We start from the raw sequence: 16148 nt of genomic DNA, 5'->3' as shown, positions 1-16148 counted from the left end.
AAGAGAAATTTATGTATATAATAAAAATAAAAAATAAGGTAAATTTTTAAAAAATCAGCAAAGCCCTGAAACAACATTTTGAATGAGACAGAACCTTCAAAGTGCTGTTAACTTCATTTTCTGTCCCATTTGCTGCTGGCTATGCGGCCCCCTCATAATAGTAGTTTATTTCCCCAGTGGGTCTCCCTCGGAGAAAACAACTTTTTTATTTGCAAGTGCTTATCAATTGGAGATAGCTTCTGTGTTAGATATGGGGGCATGTGTCTACTTCTTTCTGCTCTCAAACCCCATCTGGTGCAGCCCTGTGCAGCCCTGTGCAGTCCTGTGTAGCTCTGTGCAGCTCTATGCGTGCTGCCTCAGTCTCTGTGAGTTCAGATGCACAACAGCCCTGTTGGTTGAGAGGCCCTTGTTTTCTTGATGTCCTCCATCTCCTCCAGCTCTTACACCCTCTCCCTCTTTCTACCTCCTCTTCCACAGGGTTTCCTGAACTCTGAGAGGAGGTATTTGGTAGAGACATCCTGTTTAGGAGTGAATGTCCCAAGGTCCTCATTCTCTGTATAAGGTCTGACTGTGGGTCTCTGTGTTTGAGTAGAATTATTCTTAATGCATAGGAATTTAAGTGTGCAGAAAGAACCCATCTCATCAATTGAAACAATAAAACTTTCCTCACATCCAGAACCACAGGTATTTCAGAAGAGAATACTCAATTGTGGATGTTCTCATTTGTGAAATTTCTTTCAGCAGCCAATACTTTGAAAGCTTTATCATGAAGTTTGTTTACCTCATAAAAATAAACAAAAGCCACCAGGTGGTGGTGGCACATGCCTTTAATTCCAGCAGAGGCAGGCAAATCTCCGTGAGTTTGAGGCCAGCCTGGTCTTCAGAGCGAGTTCCAGGACAGGCTCCAAAGCTACCCAGAGAAATCCTGTCTTGAAAAAACAAAAAAGTAAACAGCCATGTTGTCCCCCCTGGGAACAGCACATAAATGTTTTGCAAATGGAGTTTCTTAAGGCATGGCCCTTTGGAGAATCCCACCCACCTGGCAGGGACCTGTGGCAGAGATGCTGCAGACCCCTGTGTTGATCCTAGGGAGCTCTTGGGCTTTAGGCCTCTCTCAGTTCAACTTGCTTATTCTTATGGTAATTCTTGATTTTGCTTTGCCAATTGTGACTGTGGATGAGTTTACTGGAAACAAAAGCTGAGAATTTTTCTAAAAGTTTCTACAAAGAAGTTAAGGTTCTCTGCAGTCATTCACAGAAACGGGCTCCTCTGGTCACCCCTGGCTGCCTCTGCAGTCATTCTGAGTAAGCGGGAGGAACTCACTAAGGTTAATGATTCTTGCTTACTTAACTATCTTAAAAAGGAGGTAACTATATTTCAAAGAATTTAAGAACTTAGGAGACAGTTTCTTAAAAGATGATGTTAAAAACGTATAGGAACATAAAAGACACAAGAGGTCAGACATCTCTCTGGTGCCAGGACATGAAGGGTTAGATAGCTTTTCAATTACAGCTCCCAGTTCCCATGGAAGTAAAGGTACATGTAGAAACTGCCAAGAAGATAGAAACTTGGTCTCAACAGTTAAAGAGTTAGGTAATCATTACCATTTTGAGAATATATAATGTGTAAGATTATAACTGTTGTCCACATAAAAGTGATATATAGAATTTTTGTTTTAGGAATTGACTTACCAGCCAAGTGGCAGTGGTGGTGGCACACACCTTTAATCCCAGTACTCAGTAGGCAGAGGCAGGCAGATCTCTGTGAGTTCGAGGCCAGCCTGGGCAACAGAGTAAGTTCCAGGGCAGTCTCCAAAGCTACAGAGAAACTCTGTCTTGAAAAACCAAAATAAACAAAAAGAAAAAGAAAGAAAGAAAGAAAAGGAAAAGGAAAAAAAGAAATTGACTTAAACCTGAAAATAATATCCTTAGTGTATGACATCATACACTCAGCCAATTTCAAAAATATAAAGGTAGCACATTGTTAAGGACTTAGCATAGTGCTTGAATCTCTTTTATTTTGTAACTACAAGTTTGCTGCTGGCTAGGGCACAGTATGAATAAGATGTGCCTGTAATCCCGGTGTTATGCCCAAATCTGCAGGGTCCTCACAAAAGCCAACAAAGGAGACGAAGTCCCATATGCAAAAGCGAAGAACCTTTATTTTAACCAAGTTTTCAAACTCAGTCTCTCCGCATGTCCAATGTATTGGAATAACTGGAGAGCCCCGAGCTCAATAAGAATTGTTTTTTTATTGGTGGGGATGAGGGGTCTTTGAGGTTCAGGACCCCTGATTGGTTGACATTTTTCTAGAGGAGTCCTGGTGAAATGCTGGCAGATGTTTCTATCTGCAATGCTTGGAATGCCAAGAATTTCCTTTGAATTGTCTACTCTTGGGTGGGGGTTGGGTAATCTTGGCCTGCCAGGCTTTGTCTCAGGGTGAACTATTGAGACTCCAGACTCCATTTAAATTTATCGATGGTCAGAGTCCCAGATGATAATGGTGGGAAGCAAAGAACTTCCTTTGAATGACCTGCCCAGACTTAGATTTCATGGCTAGCCCCCACATTGGCACCCAGCATCCATATTTGGAAGTCCCTTCCCATGAGCCTGCCAAACCTTGACCCCTCCCCAGGAAAGGTCAAGACCACTCCCACAGGCTATTTAAACTGCCTCCCAGAAAATAAACACGTGGTCTCCCTTTTCCTCTTCCACGGTCAGCTTTCTGTTCCCTTCTCAGGCCACGGGAGAGCACAGATCAATTAAACCTGGATATCTTTTAATTTGGTCTGATTTGGTCTGATTGGGATTATTTGTGTCAGCGGAGAGGCTCATTTTTAGGACTATTCCTAACAGTGCCTAGCTAGATATAATCATTTGGCTTACAATATAAAAATTAATAATATGGGATAAAGGTCAATGATGTCAAGGGAATGGGAAAGAGAAAAAGATATGAAGGACCCCAACTTCATTGGGGTCACAGTTAAAACTGTGGTTTTAACTTTAACCACAGTTATAACGCTCTGCAAAGGTTTTCAGATAGCAAGCTTCATTAAAGGCCGGGATGCTGAGCAAAGACACCTGAGCAAAGACAGCCTTATCTGGCTGCGAGACAGGATGGATTGGTCATAGGAACAAAGAAAGAGAAGATTGCCAGGCCTGAGTCACGTAGAAAGCGAGGCTCGTCACAAGTCAGGGGCTGTGCAAATCGCCAGCCAAGCTAGGAAGGCAGGAAGAGATAAGAAAAACAGGTAGCACAACCCCCTCCAGGTGGGTCTGGACAACCCCCTCCTTGGTATTTAGGTAAAAGGTCAAGAATGTGCCACTCAGCTTAGCCTTATTTGAACTGACCAATGAAATGAAAGCTTTTCTGCTTCTGTACCCGCGCTTTTGCTCCCCTATAAAAACCCCTCATCCCCAACCTGCAGGCGCGCAAGCTCTTCGAGAGACTTGTCGCCCAGGTACCTGCGTATCCACCAATAAACCTTCTGCTGTTTGCATCCGGCTGCGTGTTTTCGACTGGTCTCTGGGCACGGGGTCCTTCCCGAGGGAAGACGCCCACGAGGGAGCCTTTCAGATACTAACATGGTAAATGTTAACGATTCTTAGAAAATGAATAAAGAGAAATGTATTGAAAGTGCTCATGTTTGAATGCATTAGAACTTGTATAAAGACGCTCGAGCTACTCCGTGCCATCTGTTTGAAAGTCAACCAGTGGTCAGACTCTCATTTATCTCCAACTTCACACCTTTCCCTGCGTGGCTCAGAAATCCACTGGATCTGGGCTCTGGCAATTGGCGTCCAACGTGTTTAGGACCATCAGGACAGTAAGCACCCCCAAATTTATTGGGGTGTGAAAATGATTCTATCTAAAGGATGCTACAAGCACACTGGAAAACAAATAAGCATTTATTTATTATTTACTTTCTTAGAAAGCTCTTCTTAAAAATCATCTCTTGTGGAAACTTGATGCCTAATTCTGACAATGCTGATGCTAGAGATGGCAATGAACTCGACAACTATGATAAGACTGAGTTCCCGAACTCCATCATGCCTGGCTTTGTGGACCAGGAACTAACTGTCTCTGTAAAATCCTGCTGCAGACTTAGAAAGTGTGTGTGGGGATGTCACGTGAAGAGCTTTGCTTCCTGACGAGCATCTTTTTAGTAACATGTTCGACCCCTCCTCCACTGATAAAATGCCCCAATCCTGTGGCATTCAGAACTCGGTGAAAGCTTCATGGAGTTGGGGGGTGGGAACCATAAGCTCAGGGAACAGTTATCAGGAGTAACTTCAACCACATTTGGGTCCTTCATCTATGAAGCAGCTCTGTGCTAAGCCCCATGAAAGGGCAAAACAAAAACAAAAACCACCTAATTCTCCTTTCCAGAGGCCCACAGCAAGTTAAAATGAGAAATGAGACACCTAAGACTAGACAGCACGCCAAACTGCAACACAAAGAAGTCTGTAGACCAGCCATGAGTGAAGGCAAACTCAGGAGTCCACACACGGCTCTCAGCAGGTAGTCTTAGGAGCAGCGTCAGGACCTACAGCAGAGGGACATTGTCTCACACAGGTGTGTTCTTTTACAAGAGAATCGGCTAATTATAATGTACAAGCCTCCATTTATTGCCTTCAACTTTTAGTAGCATCACTTCAGGCACATTCACTTTGCCACCTGGGAAGGGTAAGCTGAGCTTCACAGAGATTTGTGAACTCTCCCTGCAGTTTTAACAGGATTCAACACGTTAGTAGACACATTGAGTGTGGCTCTTCTTTCCCTTCCCCTTAGAAATCCTACCCCTGTAGGGAATTCAGAGGCACCAGCCTCCCCAGCCTCCCACAGGCTTCTGCAGGTTTTTGCAGGTCTTCGCAGGCTTGGCAGACACCAGTCAACAACAATGCAGCTAACACTGCCAGGCCCGCAGCAAAGGAAACACAAACCGAAGAACACTGTTCTCACGCTACTGGTGAGTGCCAGCTCCAGATCAGGCTCTGGACCAGCGTCCTCTAGAAGTGCTGTGTTTTTCTCTGTGCTCCTATGTCGAGAAGCTAACTTCAGTGAAGCTTAACATAAAGCAAATCCACTTTGCAGACTTCTTCAAACATCACCCTTCCCACCTGTTCCTCCCCTGAAGATGCAGCTGTTTTGTCTGCTGTGCTCAGCACCCACCTGGGCTGTCTCAAACCCCCAGACAGATGAGAGACTGCAGTAGGAACAAGTGGACAAGCAGAATCAGGGCCAGAATGGATGAAAAGCGCGTCTAGGGATTGAGATCTTGTGTAGGAGATTGGGACTAGTCCTGGGTGAGCCAGAGACCTGGTAGGGGAGGTGGCAACACTGCCGAGCCACAGCAGGGACTCAGCCAGGCCTGATACTCATCAACCTCCATGCTCTGTCTTTAGTAGGCACACTTAGGTCTTCATCTCTGGAGACCACGGAGTCTCCCAGCTACAACATGCTGGGATCGAGGTAGTTCGGATTTCAGACTGGGTATTTCTTAGGATGGAGTCAGATGAACTGAGCCTAAGATGAAGATCTGATGATTGTTCAGGTCCTTGTAAGTGTCATGTAGCATAATTCCTGACACTTCTGAGCTACCATTTGAAGACTGATAAATGTCAATCATTGTTTGTAACTGCCTGTACGTAACTAGCAGCAATGGACATGTGATGTCTGTCAGGGTCCAGTGCCAGTCCAGACCATAAATTATTTCTCTGGACCAGACAGGGGAGGCATGGGATTAAAGACACAACTCACATGGCTTTATCAGGAGGGAGATTTTCAGTGATCCCTCATGAAATCCTGAGTTCACATCCTGAAAATTCCTCTGCATTTAGTCTCCAAACAGCCTTATATACCAAAACATAACCTGAGGGGGAAATTCATTAGCATTCTGTTTCCTAGGTAACCAGATAAATGGCTGTGGTCACGTCCACACATCTACCTATGCCTGTTCTGTCATGTCTTTCTATCTTCCAGCTCTGTAAGTCAGTCAGCTCTGTCACATAGACTGAATTAACACCTCTTTTCAGGCATCCTCCAAATTACAAAGAAGGAGCAGAACAACATTAGCATACCCTGACCCTTTGTTAGGGAGGTCACCACCTCCTGTGAGGCAGCTACAAACTATGGCCTGGGATTCTGGCTGCCAAACCATGTAGAAATATGGGCTTACAGCTGTCAAAATGCAAACCTCCAGACATGGAGTTGGGAAGTTTCATTCAATGAAAATAATGCAGTAATTCTTGTGAACACTTAACACAGACCCTTGAATGATCTAGAATGCATCCGCCATGGGTCTCCTCCCCGTCGGCTGCTCTGCTCTCCTTCCTCCGGCTCTGCCTGCGTACTTCCGTTTGATTCTCTGAATGCTGCTGATTTCCCTTGGAGAAGATGATAAGGAAATTCTCTTGCGTTGGTTATTGATGTGGGGGAGTGAGTAGAGGCAGCAGCCTTAAGCACCTCCCTCTCATGCCCGGTCAGGTCTCAGGCTTCAGGGAGTACCACAGCACAACCACACACCTGGGTGAGTCACCCTTTCCTAACAGTTCTTTCAGAATCCCAGCTTGGGTGCTAGATCTGCTCTCACCTTGGATTGAGCACAGGGCACTTGGCCTTTGCCAAGTAGAGCCATGGAGGTGGTAGCATAGGTTAGTGTAGAAGTCTTGCGTTGTTGCAAAGCAGCCGAGGGATTCTGCAAAGTCTACAGCTGCACAAGGTGTAACTCCATACCTAGCTATGAAGGGAATCTGCCGATCACTAGAACAAAAGAGCCTGAAAATAAAGAGGTTCAAGGCCAGGAGTCAGACTGCCTGGGTTTGATCCCATACTGTGTAGTAGCTGTGTGACCTGGAGTGAGTTAATTTCTCTGCGGCTCAGTCTCTATATCACTAAATGGTTATACTCACAAACCCTGCATCTATAGGAGTAGCCAAGAATAGAGTGGAAGCCCGTGGCAGTGACTTAGAAAGTTCTCTCAAAAGAGCTGTTCTTGAGCTGTGGCTACCTGGTTCTCCTGCCTAACCACTCCTGCCGGATATCCAGAACTGTATTGACAAGAAGTACCAATGTTCATACGTGTGCCGATGTACATACGTGTGCCGATGTACATACGTGGAGGTCAGATGACAATTTTCTGGAATCAGTTCTCTTCTTCTACTGCTTGTCATGAGATTCTCAAGAGAAAAAACAGTTCCTCAATTTTGAGCCAAGTTTTTTGCAAGCTTTAATTAAACACTGGTCAGGTCGATGGACTCTGGCCAGCTCCACCCTGGGTTTCCAGGGATTGACTACCCATCACGGTCATATTTTACAGGGAGTTAAAAACACAAACCCCAGAATTCATTGCATTTCTCATCAGGTCCAATCCAGGACAAGCATACCTCCTGACATATTTCCTGCATACATACCTCCCACCCACATGTGATCAAGAATATCCGGTGCAGACAGGTCAAACAAACTTGCTTAGGGGAGTGAAAACATGTGACTTGTTGCTTCCCAAAAAGTACAGCCCCAGCATTGCAGGAAGACTTGTCCTGGGACCAGTAGGATTTACAGGTTAACTGTGGCTCTTATACTACCAAGTGGAATCAAAGAATCAAACTCAGGTTGCCAGGCTTAGTAGCAAGCACTCCTCCCCCTCTCATCAGCCCTAATGGTTTGTTTGTAATGCAATTGAATTCATCTTTTGTTGTTGTTTTTGCTATTCTTTAATTTCTCCTACCTGTTTTTACATCTTCACATTTGCAGAAAAAGAAATCTTATAATGTACTTTAGTTTGTATTTTCTTGGTCAGATTTATGATTGTTCTGTATATTTCTCACCTATTCGGCTATTGCTTGCTCTCTACTTCTTCCTACACACAGTCCCTGCACGCAGCTCATGCACACAGTCTGTGCACACAGTCCATGCAGATAGTCCATGCAAACAATCCATGCAGACAGTCCATGCACACAGTCCATACACACAGTCCGTACACACAGTCCGTGAACACAGTGCCTGCACACAGTCCATGCACACAGTGCCTCACACCAGTCCATACACTCAGTCCCTGCACACAGTCCATGCACACAGTCTGTATACACAGTCCCTATCACAGTCCGTGTACACAGTCTGTACACACAGTCGCTATACACAATTCTACACACAGTCTGTACACACAGTCCATACACACAGTCTGTACACACAGTCTGTGCACACAGTCCCTGCACGCAGTCCCTGCACACAGTCTGTACACACAGTCCTTACACGCAGTCTGTACACACAATCTGTGCACACAGTCCCTATATATAGTTCGTGCACACAGTCTGTACACTCAGTGTCTGCACACAGTTGGAGCACACAGTCCGTATACACAATCTGGACACACAGTCCCTATACACGGTCTGTGCACACAGTCTGTACACATAATCCATGCACACGATTGTGCACACGGTTCATGTACATAGTCACATAGTCTGTGCACACAGTCCGTGCACTTTCCCTCTCACTCCCATCTCTTGTCACCTACTGATCTCCCTGCCCCTCTTCTTTACACATTGTAGCCACAGCCTTTCAAAATTTGGAAGATCTTAAACTAACTCTGTGGCTCCCAACAGTTTCCCTAAGTCCCCTCACAGATGTTTTCCCATCATGCTTTTTCCTCAATTTAATTGTAATCCCTGCCTTTACCCTGCCCACTTCCCTTCTAGTCCTAATTTTAGGACCGAATACGCTCACAATCTCATCTCATCCTTGTCGAACCCAATAGCTATTGACATTAAGGAGGCCATTGCCTTTTAACTGGCTGACGTGACATTTCCACCTTCACTGCTGCAGTTAGTAGTCTGTTTCAGAAGAAGCACACAGGCCATTCCAGGCATCCTGAGCACAAGCACCGACGGGTTTGCTGTGCATTTCTACTCACCATAACCTAGCTCCACTTGACTGTTGCAAATGCTTCAGTTCAAAGGATCCTTCTGACAGAACATCCAATCCATACAATTACCCCAGGGGTGTAAATCTCAATGTAGTAACATAAAAAAAATGTAAAACCAAATACCAACTCCACAGTATTGAGTATCAGAGAGAATGAGTAGGAAATCCCAGATGAGGAATTTTAAAGAATGGTTCCAGGACCTACATCCAGCAACTGACGGAAGCAGCAAAGAAACACAGCACAGCACTGGACTGAGTTCCCAGAGTCCAATCGAAGAGAGGGAGGAGTGAGAACACGAGCAAATAGGTCAAGACCATGATGGTGACACCCGCTGAAGCAGCTTGTCTTAGCTAATGAAATCCTTCTAACTCCATTTGGACAGCGAGGGAACCATCATAGGCCCTCTGAATGTAGGTGACAGTTGAATGCTGGGGGTAGACTGTGGGGCCACTGGCAGTGAGACCAGGATTTATCCCTATTGCTTGTTCTGGCTTTTTGGAGCGCATTCTCTCTGGAAGGATACCTTGTTCAGCCTAGATATAGTGGTGAGGGCCTTGGTCCTGCCTGGAAGCAATGTGCTAAATTTTATTGATTCCCCTGGGAAGCCTTTCCCTCTCTAAGGAGTGGATAAGAGATGGGAGGGGGTAAAGGTGAAGGGAGCAGGAGGAGGGGAGGGAGTGGGAAAATGATTTGGTATGTAAAATGAGAAAAGATAGTTTTTTTAAAAAGAGAATTAAAACAAAGAAGAAAGGTTCTTGGAGTGGTTCGTGAAGTCAAAAAGAATGTAGATAAACTCCTGAAGAGATTTTAAAATTAATACAAACAAACAGCTGGATGAAATAAGGAAATGATATAAGACAAGAATTCAAAAAGAGACATGGAAATACTTAAAAAAAAAACCACACTGAGAGCCAGGATTGTAATATAGTTGGTGGAGTGCTCATTTAGCTTATTCAGACTCCTGGACTTGACTCCTAGAATGTGTTAGTGTTGGTGCATGCCTGTCACTTTAACAATTGGGAATTGTAGGCAGGGTGGGACCAGCAGTTTAAGGTAACAATGGTTTGATATTTTTTTCTTAGAAGTCATGGTGGTGAGGGAAACTGACTTTAATGAGATTCTACATCCATCAGACTCTCAATTTATCATCTTCTCTCCGTCACCTCTTCGTCTGAATTTGAGACTCCCACAGTTCAGTTTCCCGCAATGCCCCCATTTATTTCCCTCTTCTCTGCTGACATCCCTACTCAGCCTGTTGCTTTTCTGTTCTCTCACCTCATAGTGACTGGGCAAAGAATGCAAGTGTTGAAGGAGGGAAGGACCATAATGCACCAGAGCACCGCCCACCCTTTATTCTCTTTTGCTAATTTAGATACCGGTGGTTTAGGAGAAATACCTTTGTCAGTGATCCCACTGAGGACACAGTCCATATGGCAGGATAGAATCCTAGAAATCATATCAAACATGGAGAAGACAAGCTATGTGTGCAAGGTTGTAATGTGACGGGCCGGCTTGTTGGGGTATCTGTTCCCGCCCAGTACCCCACAACCGGCAAGTCCCAAAGAAAATCAATCACACAGAGATCTCTATAAGTTATAAAGCTGATTGGCCCATTAGGTCAGGCTACTTATTAGCTCTTATAACTTATGTTACCCCATTATCCTTATCTACGGTAGCCACACGGCTCAGTACTTTTTCCAGCAGGGCAGCTTACATCTTTCCTCTCCGGTGGTCTGGGCAGAACTGCTGAGGGAGCTTCCTGCTTTCCAGAATACTCCAAGTCTCTTTGCTCCACCTCTACTTCCTGTCTGGCTTTCCTGCCTATACTGCCTGCCTGGCCAATCAGTGTTTTATTAAAATATGATTGACAGAATACAGACAATTCTCCCACACCACAAGGTAATGAGTCAGAGCTGACCTTAGCCATACTCAGCAGCCTTAAAAGGGAGCCAGTGACCACCTGAAGAACTCCACACCAAGAAAGAGTCTCAATTTTCATTTCAAGCATTTTACCCAACTGTTGATCCCAAATAGGGGAAATTTCATTAAATGGGTATGTGTCATTCCTTAGACTCATGCATTTGCAAATAGATACTTCCCAGCATGTCTCAACCTATAGCACATCTCAAAAACATGAGAGCAGCTGCCCAGCACAGTAGAGAGACACAGAGCTGCCGAGACTCTGCTACTGGAGCTACCACTGCCTCTCAGCAGTACAGTCACTGAACTGTTCAGGTCCTGTTCCCTCCTGTGATGAACGCGCCTCAGCAGTCCTGACCTCAGAGGGACATGAAAAATCGCAAAGAGAACAGCTTCAGAATGGCTATTCTAACTGTATCAAAATTCACAGAGATGTGTAGACTGCACATCCTGGCAAGGGCTTATTTGAGTGGCTACGTTAATCTAGCAACAAGATGCTTTTTTGCAATTTCTTTACAATACAGAGAATTTATCTTAAAGCTCACAAGGAGGAGTTAAGAGGGAATGACATTTCATAAATAGGAAACCAGTATTTGATTGTAACATGAAGTAGAGGAAGACTTAGAAGCAAGCTAAGCAACTGGGTTGGTCAAACACCAAGGCCTTCAGGACGTCTAAGTCTTCCTGTCAGCACTGGACTGGATGACAGAATGTGGAAAGCAGAAAGCACCAGACTTCAGTAGCTTCTTGACCTCCTAACAGTGAGACTCTGCAGCCCAAGTCAGCTGCAGTCTCCAGAAGGCAACCTCCCCAAAGCCCTTTCTCAGTGACAATTCTGTGTAAGCACACTTTGTCCTGATGACTTACACGTTCATTCCATTCTGCCCAGCAGAGGGCGCGCTGAACTCGTGGAGCTGGAGAACGGAAGGGATGATGAGCCAGAGGTACCTCCCTTGAACACTACTTGAAACAAAATCCAACTTCAAGTACTTTTTATACAGAAAGACATTTCCCATCATTGACACTTTAAAAATATTGGAAGAAGATTTTCAACATGTATTTACAGTAGAAAAGAAGCGATCATAGTCAAGGTAGAGAAGGATACCAGATGGCATTTCATGGTAATTTTTGGCATCACCATTTTCTGTATGTGCCTCTGCCAGCCACGGAATCTACAAACATGCCTGTGATGTATCCTTGTTCTGGGGCAAGTCAGCTATCTTCAGTTGCAAGAGCTCAAATACTATTAAGAGCCAAGCTGGCTGATGGCAGGAAGGCATTAGACCCAAGTTTGGAGAACAAGGGCAAAGCTATGGTTTGGGAGGAGCAGGACTTCTGAGGGGAGATCTTCAGGGTTCTCAAGGAGTGGTTATGACTGGTGGGTGGTGCTAGAGCTACTGTGGGAACCAGTGTGAAAAGCTATTGCTGCTGCTGGGGGAGGGGTTGGGGGAAGACTCCGCATTGATGATTTTACCCCCTCTCCTAACAAGATTGGTCACTCCTCTAGCGCCATCTACTGACGCATCTTAATGTAGGCCCAGGGGCTGAAGAGGCCACTGGCTTGGTAGCTCTGGCCACAACAGAGGAGAGGATTCAGCTAGATGGCGCTCGATGATGCTAAGCATGGTAGAAGAATGGTCCTGCGCCTTGACAGATCAATCTTCCTATCGTATTTCCTTCAAGCTGGAAAACGCCAGAGCAAAAGGCTACCTCACCACCATCCCAGGTCTACTTTGAATTCTCAAGATGTGTGCCGGGTGTTGTTTTCATTATGAGGAGCAAAATGTTGATGAATGAGAATCTATTTCATAGAATGTGTGGTAAGTTTTGCCTTACATATTTGTTCATTACAAATGAATTATTTCTAATATTTCTTCTCTTAATAGAATACTTTAAATTTTTACCTGTTTTGTCATTAAACCAGTGAGTCCCTGCTTTCCTGATGAGTATTAAATGTTATTACTAGAGATAGTTATAATGAGAAAGTTCTAAAATTTATGTCAGGTCCCAGTGAAACCAGTGACTATATAGTACAAAATGAGCCCTTCTTTATAAAATCCAAGCAGAAAGGTAAGCTCTTAGGACAGCTCATCAGGAGAGCACTTTACCACCAACATCTCCATCCCTCCTTGCACACAGAACTATTGATTGGTTTTTAGGTTGTATCTACCAGATCCTAGGGAAAACAATAAGTGGAAATTCCAAAGCTGAAGGCAAGTGTATTTCCACCCTCTTCTCTGAGCAGGGTTTCTCTGTATTGCCCCAACTTACTCCTAGTGGGACTTAAACCCCCTTTGGTAGCCCCCTGGCTCCTATATTCTGGGATCTGAAATGTTTTGAACCAGAAACAGGACAGTATTTTTTTTTCTTCTGTGCAATAAGGAATCCTGGTTCTAAAATAGGCACAGAAGTGGGGAAGGCGAATCTTGGGCAACAAAAGGAGAACTCATAACTTAGTATTATGAACTGGAGTTCTATAGCTTCAGAGTGGCAATAGAGCTTAAAAGACGGCCAGGGAAATGGCTCAGTTGGTGAAGTGTCTGCTGTGTAAGCATGATGGCGTGAGTTCAGATCCCCAGCTCCCATGTAACATTCAACTTGGCCACGTTGGTAAGACAGACAAGTTTTCTGGATCTCCTTGTCACTCTCCCAATGTGACCACATTAAATAAATCTTCTTTTTCTGCCTTCCACTTTTTTGGGAAATTGGTTCTTTTAATTGGTTTATTGAGTGTGGGTCTCTGAAGCTGATTTGGGGCACACAGTGTAACCCAATTTTGGTAGCAACTGTCTTGTGAATTATGGATTATTTTCCTTAAACTTTATTTAATAAGAATACCTACAACCACTATTCTTTTTTGTATCTAGAATAAAATGGTATAGGCAATTGGTACTCCTCTGTTGAGCATCTCTGTTCTTAAAAAAGCTGAAAAGTGTCTGTGTCTTTTGTATATATTAAGCATCAAGACCAGGAGTCACTAACATTTATTGGGACTTCAGTTAAGATGAACGTTGGTTTGGAAGGACTCATCTGAGGATTCATCTCTGAAATGCTAAGGAATCATACAATATGAGAAATAAGCAATATTTTTTGTTTTAAGACTTTGGTCAGTGTGTGTGTGTGTGTGTGTGTGTGAGAGAGAGAGAGAGAGAGAGAGAGAGAGAGAGAGAGAGAGAGAGAGACAAAGCCATCTCACTGATTTGCTTATTGTACTTATAATGAATTCTACACCAGATTAATACTAATTTTGCTGGTGAAAAATGAGGCACTGGGGCGTTAAGTAAGTTATAGACAGTCAATTCATAAAAGCTAATAGAGACCCTGTCTGTTTGTTTTCTGTACAGTCTTGCATGCCCTTCACACAGCTCCTTCCCCTAAATCCGGTCATCCTGCTCCGTCAGAACTACAAAGCCCCTGTGTTTGCAGAAATGACTGGCCTCATTAATTTCTTCATAGAACTTTCATAAGCATTCGCCCAAACTCAGACAACTTTTTGATTCTCATCAAGTCTAACATCCAAGCTCCAATCTGGAGAACTAAATAAGTTAACTGTTCCTGGGTCCACACTAGGAACTCTGAAGAAGTGGGCCAGGACATTTTCAGGCTTTCATGCCTTTCTGAGAAGACTCAGATGACATTATTTCATCTGTGTTCTATCCTAGAATCCCAAATTAGTCTCCAGTCTCCCTAAGCCTCTGAGACTTTCAGTTTGTGAGACCTTATGAATGTCCCATCGAAAAGGTTGCTCAGAGCACCACAAGGACTGCCTAGATAGCATCACCTGGGTCTACTGAACACAGAACAAAGAGGAGGTGTTTCCACAAGAGGGGTATAGAAATATTGGAGCCAGAAACTGACTCAGCTATGGCAGTGGTTCTTAACTACAGACGTTCAGACTTGGGGCAAGAACATAAGGAAAGTACCAGTGGAATTCCTGTTGTAAGCTGTTGTAAGAGGCTGCTTGTTTGTTCCCAGCTGCCCAGAACCGAAATATTCACACAGAAACTGTTAATTACAACACTGCTTGGCCTTATGAATATTTCTAGCTCACTCTTATCTCTTAAATTAACCCATTTCTATTATTTTATATTTTACCACAAGACTTGTGACCTACTGGCAAGGTTCCGACTGGCATCTTGTGTCTTTCTCCTCTGGCGGCTCCATGACATCCTCTCACTCTGCCTTCTTTCTTCCAGCATTCAGTTTTCCCTGCCTAGCTCTACTGTATCCTATCACAGGCCAAGCCAGTTTCTTTATTCATTAACCAATAAAAGCAACACACATACAGAAGGACTTCCCACACCAGTAAGCCAACTCCCTGGGGCACTTTGTTCTTACTGGTCTCCAGTTTCTCATTCATTGTCTTTCCTTGGCATGATCTCTGTCTTCTTGTCACTTTTTATTTAATTAAGCAAAGATTAATGAAATATTTCCTGTGTGATTAATTTCCAATCCATCATTGTTTAGGAAAGCAAAAGTGATAACACACAAACACCTGCTTGCCAAGCCGCTCATAGCTCAGTGGGGTGTGGAGGTGGGACTCTTAGAATAAGAATAAAAATATTAAACTGGATCTGTGTGAATGAGAAGAAGAAGAAGGAATGAGAAAAGGTGAGAGAGCAGGGGAGGGTGGGATAGAAAGATGAGGGGGACAGAAATAAAGGAAGAAGATAATCACTGCACTTCAGAAGCCTCCGTCCATGCCTCTTTTGATAAGAAGAGGCCCTAGACTCACTTGTCTAAATCCTGAAGATACACCTATTAGAGTCCTTCTATGATAGGTCTCAATTCTCTATAAAACTTCTCTGCTTAGTTTCGTTCATGATAACTCCACACCGTAGCCTTTATTGGGATGGTCAGCGGCGTCATCTTGACCAATCCTTATTCTCCGTCTCATTTGGGAGTCACTAAGCCTTGAATGTGCTTCCTTCAAAGTCTTCGCTAAGATAATCTGCCCCACTACCAGCAACTGATCTCTCTTCTTGTTGCCTTCTTTTTAACTAGGATGAAGGAGAGGGTAGAACCCTCATAATTGTTTCATAATTGGGATAAGTACACTGGTACCTGGATCTCCAGAATCTCCAATATAGTGGATTCTTCCTTGGAATGCCCAGGCTGCCCAGATGTGTCTGACCTAAAAAAAGTATGTGCCTTAATGGTTTCATCTTCTCCATAGATGAAACAGAAAGGGGCCATTTGAGAGCTCTCTGTGGAGCCACTCTGGGCGGGATTAATGTCAGTGTATATCATTAGCAGTATCACCTCCCATGCTATGTGAGAGCCCCCACCTTTTCCCTCAAGATCTACC

This window comes from Myodes glareolus, chromosome 17, assembly GCF_982192425.1.
Source record: "Myodes glareolus chromosome 17, mMyoGla1.1, whole genome shotgun sequence".
Taxonomy (NCBI): domain Eukaryota; kingdom Metazoa; phylum Chordata; class Mammalia; order Rodentia; family Cricetidae; genus Myodes; species Myodes glareolus.
Note: the sequence above shows the minus strand (reverse complement) of the source record.